Below are 7,233 nucleotides of genomic sequence, written 5' to 3'. Positions count from 1 at the left end.
CCTTGACTAGATTCAGCCATTATTTGCCAGGGCCAGTTATGATCAGCCCACTCCTGAAATGATATATGCTTTGTAATTAACGTTTTAAGGAAAAAAAAATAACTCTAGAAACTCTAGTGTTGAGTGTGGAGATGATAATAGTAAGTTTATTTGAACTACATAAAATTTAAAAAAAAAGGGCAAGTGAAATTGGTCTGCCTTTTTGAGAATAACGGTTATCATTTGGTGCTTTTTTATTTGTTTCATTGCTAGTTGAGTGTTAGCAATTTCATTATTCTCTAATGCATCAGCAAGGCTGGCCATTTTTTTTTTTGTCTACCAAATATATGTTAGACTTTTTTTTTTTAGATTAATTTCAATGAACATCTACAGAGATTTTGGACTTCCATTCATTCATTGTTGCTCTTTTCTCCCCGCCCACCCCACCCCTACCCCCAGTTTGCTCCTCTCTTTGAAAAGCAAAAGAAAAACTCTTCATTGGTACACAATCTTTTTTTTAAAATTTTTTTATTATTATTTTATTATTTTGTGTGTGTGTGTGTGTGTGTGTGTGTGTGTGTACCGTCAAATCGGATCTGACTGGTACAGGAGGAGATTGTCCCTCCTTTTCCCAGCAGAGCATCTGGTGGATTTGAACCGTGTGCTTCTGGGATTGCAGTGCAGTTTCTTGCCACTAGGCCACCAGAGCTCCCCTTGGTACACAATTTTTATGGTTTTCAGTTTAGTTCCATATTCTTTACCTATCTATTCAAGACCTTCTACCGTGGTGTATTTCAGAGTAGTCAGCACATGTAGGCCTTCTCTTCTCAACCAGTCGTGGAGTTGGAGGTTTGTGTGGTCCATTAGCTCTATGGACAAATTGTTTCTATGCATCTTTGCTTGACTTCTTTTTTGTTCCAAACGTGGAGATACCAATAATGGCTGCATGCAAGCTACTAAGAACCTACTCTTTACTTTATGTGGTGTCTTTTTAAGATTTTCTTTTTTGGAAGTCAAAAGGTTATGATCCAGATTAATAACAGAATATAGTCAAGACAGCTGTCAAGACAGCAAACACCTCAGCCTCAAGCCTCGTGCCTTTAGGCCAGTGGTCCCCAAGTTCTCAGTCCTTCCAATACAGAATTCCCACCTCCAGTTGTCCAACAAAGTTCTCTGTCCTGCCAGTATTGACTCTCCACCGACAAGGTCCCATCTCATCTCAGGTTTCCAGTTTGGCTGTAGGTGTTGCAAAAAGGAGTCCTACATTATCTTGCTTTCTCTCCAATGGCACCAGAATACACCTTTTTTTAAAAAAAATACATAATATCTTGTACATATACTTTGTTATATCCAATCATTCATGCACATTATGTTTCATTCATGTATCTTGTGCTTTATATAATGATTCATACAAAAAGCTGAATAAAATTGCATATGACCCAGCTATTCCATTGGTAGGAATATATACTAAGGAATTCAGAACTGAGGCACGAATGGAGATATGTACACTTATGTTCATAGCAGCATTATTCAGAATGGCAAGAAAATGTAAATAGTTCAAATACCCATCAACAAACTAATGGATTTAGAAGTTGTGGTACATTCATACAATGGAATGCTATGCGGCATTAAGGAACAATGATTTTGCAAATACTACATAACTTGGGAGAGACTAAAGAGCTTTATGTTGTTGCTGTTATGTTCCGTCAAGTTAACTGTGACTCATAGTGACTGTATGCACAACAGCCCTAAACCCTGCTCTATCCTGTGCCAACCTTAATGTCTCTGATACACCTACCCCCTCCACCACCTCAGTGACTGAATCAATCTGTCTCATTGAGGGTCTTCCTCCCAAGCATGATGCCCTTCTCCAAGGACTGGTCCCTCCTTGCAACATGCCCGAAGTATGTCAGACGAAGCTTCAAAATCCTTGCCTCTAAGGAGCAGCCTGGTCTCAACCTCTTTAGGACAAACCTATTTGTTCTCCTAGCAGTCCATGATACATTCAGCATTCTTCTCCAGCACTGCAGCTCAAAGGCATCAATACTCTTTCTTTCATCCCTAGTCATTGCCCAGCTTTCTGATGCATAGCATGTTGTTGTTTTTATGTTTCATCAAGTTGCTTGTGACTCATAGCGGCCCTGTGTACAACCACCCTAAAACTTGTTCTATCCTTTGCCAATATTATTGTCTTTGACACACCTATCCCCATTACCCCAGTCACTGAATCAATCCATCTCATCAAGAGTCTTCCTCTCTTGTGCTGTCCCTCCACCCTACCAAGCATGACGTCCCTCTCCAAGGAATGGTTTGCTTTGCAACATGTCCAATGTATGTCCAACAAAGCTTCAGAATTCTTGCCTCAATGGAGCAGCCTGGTCTCACCCACTGTAGGATGAACCTGGTTGTTCTTCTAGTAGTCCATGGTATATTCAACACTCTTCTCCAGCACCACAGTTGAAAGGAATCAATTCTCCTTCTATCATCCCTAGTCATTGTCCAACTTTCTGATTCATAGGAAGTAATTGCAAAGACTATAGCCTGTATCAGGTGCACCTTAGTCTCTTCAGTACTTTGGAGAGGTCTCTGACAGCAGACTTTTCCAATGCAATTTGTATTTTAATTTCCTGGCTGCTAGTACCAAAAGTATTGATCGTGGAGCCAAGCAAATGGAAGCTGTTAACAATCTCAATCGTTTCACTGTCTATCATGATGCTACCAGTTGATCAAGTGGTGACAATCTTTGTTTTCTTGATGTTGAGCTTCAATCCATATTGAAGGCTGCTGTCCTTGACCTTCTGCAGCAAGTGCTTCAGCTCCTCAGTTTCAGCGAGCAGGGTTGTGTCATCTGCATAACGCAAGCTGTTGATGAGTCTTCCTTCAGTCCTGATGCCATATTTCTCCTCATAGAGCCCAGCCTCCCAGATGATCTGTTCTGCTGCATATAGGTTGAAAAGTATGGATATATGACACATTCCTTGTGTACACCCTTCCTGGTTTTGAACCATGCAGTGTTTCCTTGTACTGTTCTGACGACAGCGTCCTGGTCCAAGTATAGGTTTCGCATAAGCGATATTAAGTGTTCTGGAATTCCCATTCTTCTCAGAGTCAGCCAGTTTGTTATGATCCACACAGTCAAATGCCTTTGCATAGTCAATGAAACACAGATAGACATTCCTCTAGTACTCTCTTCTTTCAGCCAAGATTCATCTAACATTAGCTATAATATCCCTAGTGTCATGGCCTTGTCTAAACCCCGTCTGCACTTCAGGCAGTTTTCTGTTGATGCACCTGTTCCAATAGTTTTTTGTTAATTTTTAGCAGAATCTTGCTTGCATGTGATATTAATGATTGTTGTTGTTGATTGCCTTCAAGTCAAGCATGACTCCTAATGACCCTATGAACAAAAGGCCTGAGGTCCCTCTACAACTCTCAACATTTATCAAAGTTCATAGTTTTTTTAAAATAATTTTAATGAACATTTACAGAGATTTTGGATTTCCATTCATTCATTGCTGCACTACTCTCCCGCCCAGCTCTCCCTCTCCCCCAGTTCGTGCCTCTCTTTCAAAAGTAAAAGAAAGACTCCCTCCCTGGTACACAATCCCCCCGCACCCCTCCCACCGCCCAAAGTACATTCCACTATGCAACCTTAATTGTGGACTCTTGTGATAACCTTAATACCCTATCATACATAGCTTTTAAATTATTCACTCCCTCATCTGTTTCAGTGCAGTATACACAATTTATCCAGTTTTTCTCAGTCTTACCCCAACCTTGATATCAGTCTCATTTCACAGCAGTGGCACCATGCAATATTTGTTTGGAGGCATGTTTTTAAGATGTGAATGCCATTCCTGCTTCCAAACCTGACATAGAACGTTATTGGTTGAGTCACCTATGATGTATAGCAACCTTATGTACAGCAAGCCTGAACCCTTCCCCGTCCTGAGCCAGTATCACTAATTCTGACACACCAACCCCCATCACCCCAGTTTACTCCATCTCATCTGGGGTCTCCCTCTCTTGTGCTGTCCATCCACCCTTCTAAGCATGATGTCCTTCTCCAAGGACCGATCTCTCTTGGCCACATGCCCAAAGTAAGTGAGGTGGAGCTTCAAAATCCTAGCCTCCAAGGAGAGACTTGGTTTCACCCTTTCCAAGACAGACATATTTGTTTTCTTGGCAGCCCATGGTATGTTCAAGACTCTTCTCCAGCACCACAATGCAAAGGCATCTATTATTTTTCTGTCATCCTTATACATTGTCCAACTCTCTGAAGCATAACAAGTAATTGAGAAGACCATGGCCTGGATTAGGTGCATCTTTGTCTCTAGACTGACATCGTTGCTCTTCTGCACTCTGGAGAGGTCCATGACAGCAGATTTCCCAATGCAATTCTTCTTTTGATTTCCTGACTGCTGGTATTAAGAGTGTTAATTGTGGATCTGAGCAAGCTGTAATTGCTAACAACTCAATTTCTTCTCCATCTATTACGGTGCTGCCAATTGGCCCAGTGGTGAGAATCTTTGTTTTCTTGATGTTGAGCTTCAATCCATATTAAAGACTATAGTCCTTGACCTTTTGCAGCAAGTGCTTCAGGCCTTCAGTTTTATCAAGCAAGGTTGTGTCATCTGCATATCGTAGGTTGTTAATGATATTTTTTATAATCTCCGCACTCTGTCGGGTCACCTTCCTATGGAATGGGAACAAATATAGATCTCTTCCAGTCAGTTGTTCAGGTGTAGTCCTCCAGATATCCCGGTCATATAAGGACAAATATTTCATAAAATTGCTATTGTGGTAATAGGAGGATAGTAGGAAAAAATATGTACAAATGTTCAAGAGGAAAGGGAAAGGTTAAAGGAGGGGTAGCAAAAGGAGAAGGGGATGATCATTTGGTGTCTTTTAAATAATAAGTAACAGCTCTTCAGTTCTCAGCAGTTCATTTGAATGTACTGCTCATCAGTTTATGACAGGTGCTGATGGTCAGGAAGATCAGCACAACTGGAAATTCCATCATGTGTTTCCACATCCTCGGCCTGTCTTCTCATTGTTATCCTGAGCTCTATTTATATGACTGGGAAGCAGAAGTGGCATCCACTACTTAAGCTAGATGCCTCTGGAAACTCTACAAATGCTCTAAACTCTCTAAATGTACAGAAATGATGGTACTTAGAGAACAGAATTCTGTACAGAAATGATGTTAGTCATAGAACAGAGTTTAGGTCTTTTCTGCAAAACTTACTCTCAGTCATATTTGACTCAATGACACTTAGCAGCTGCTAGTGAAACTAGTGCTGTTATCTCTGAAGGAACACACTACCACTTTGTACATCACCCTTTGTCAATGTGCAATATGAAGTAACCTGGGTTTCAGTGATGCTGAACCTTGTGCTATTGGGGTATCAAATACCAGAATGGTGTCCCATTGTGCACAGTGTTTGGTGGAGCTCCCAGTTGTAAAACAGGTTTGGAAGCAGGAGTGGCATCCACTTCCTAAACCACATGCCTCTGTAAACTCTATGAATTTGGCGAAATGAAGACAGTTATGGAAAGGCATTAGGTCTTTTGTTCATAGGGTCGCTATGAGTAGCGCTTGACTCGACCGCAATCAACGACAACAATAACATTTATATGAAAGAAAGAGATAGCACCCCATGGCTGCCTGAAGCCAAATTCAAACATGATGTTCAAGGTCCTACATGATCTGGGTCCTGCCCATCTTTCATTCATTCAAGGATAAAGTTTAAAAAAAAAAATAGTCAAACCAAGAAAATTGACTGCGTTGAGCCGGGTGCTAAAGATACAGTGTTAAGCAATATAGAAGCGCTAGAGGAGTATCCCGCCAACGATCTAGACCAAGCAAGAACCGGCATCCAAGAACAGAGCATTCTACTCCTCCCTCAGAATGAACGGAGACCAGAAATCAGAGGCTTACGCCCAAGAGAAGCAGGATTTCATCCAGCATTTCTCCCAGATTGTCAAGGTGCTGACTGAGGATGATCTGGGGCACCCAGGAATAGGACATGCTGTTACCCGGCTCAGGAAGGTCCTTGAGTACAATGCCATTGGAGGCAAGTACAACCGAGGTTTAACAGTGCTGGCAGTGTTCCAGGAGCTGGTGGAGCCCAGGAAGCAGGATGCTGAGAGTCTGCAGCGGGCCCTGACAGTGGGCTGGTGTGTGGAACTGCTCCAAGCCTTCTTCCTTGTATTAGACGACATCATGGATTCATCCCTTACCCGACGCGGGCAGCCTTGCTGGTATCAGAAGCCAGGCGTAGGTCTGGATGTCATCAATGATGCCATGCTGCTGGAATCGTGTATCTACCACCTGCTGAAGCTCTACTGCCGGGAGCAGCCCTATTACCTGAACCTGATGGAGCTCTTCCTGCAGAGTTCTTATCAGACTGAGACTGGACAGACCTTGGACCTCATCACTGCCCCTCAGGACAAAGTGGATCTCAGCAGATTCACTGAAAAGAGGTACAAATCCATTGTCAAGTACAAGACAGCTTTCTACTCCTTTTACCTTCCTGTAGCTGCTGCAATGTATATGGCAGGCATCGACGGGGAGAAGGAACATGACAACGCCAGAAAGATTCTGCTAGAGATGGGCGAATTCTTTCAGATTCAGGATGATTACCTTGATCTTTTTGGTGACCCGAGTGTGACAGGCAAGATTGGCACTGACATCCAGGACAACAAATGCAGCTGGGTGGTGATCCAGTGTCTGCAGCGGGCCTCCTCAGAACAACGCCAGATCCTGCAGGACAATTATGGGCAGAAGGAGACGGAGAAGGTGGCCCGGGTGAAGGCACTGTATGAGGAACTGGAGCTGCCTGCTGTGTTCAAGCAGTATGAAGAAGAGAGTTTCAGCCACATTATGGGGCTTATCGAGCAGCATGCTGCTCCCCTGCCCCCAGCCATCTTCCTGGGACTAGTGCACAAGATCTACAAGCGGAAAAAGTGACCCTAAATACAGCGAGGGTGGGGGAGGGGAGGCTCTTAATAAATTATTATTATTGTTTTTTTTAAAAAAAAGATAGAAGCGCTATAGTGGGAGCTCAGTTGCTGGTGAGCTCGTTCTGGCTCATATGTTGTAGAGTAAAATCTGCTCCATAGGATTTTCAAGGCAGTGACCTCTTGGAAGTAGGTTGCCAGGCTGTGCTTCTAGTAAACCTCTCTGTACGTTGAAACCTCTAACCTTTCGATTAATGAGCGAATGCTTAACTGTTTGTGCCTCCCAGGGAC

The 7,233-nt window shown here is 42.8% G+C and overlaps 1 pseudogene; it reads left to right on the top strand.

Annotated features, from left to right (window-relative positions):
- Window positions 1-5,872: 5,872 nt before the first annotated feature.
- LOC102867615 lies at window positions 5,873-6,952 on the top strand (annotated as a pseudogene).
- Window positions 6,953-7,233: the final 281 nt, after the last annotated feature.

This window comes from Elephantulus edwardii, unplaced genomic scaffold, assembly GCF_000299155.1.
Source record: "Elephantulus edwardii isolate Elephantulus edwardi_28Jun2011 unplaced genomic scaffold, EleEdw1.0 scaffold00009, whole genome shotgun sequence".
In the NCBI taxonomy this organism is placed as follows: Eukaryota; Metazoa; Chordata; class Mammalia; order Macroscelidea; family Macroscelididae; genus Elephantulus; species Elephantulus edwardii.
This window is presented reverse-complemented; position numbering and strand designations above follow the sequence as displayed.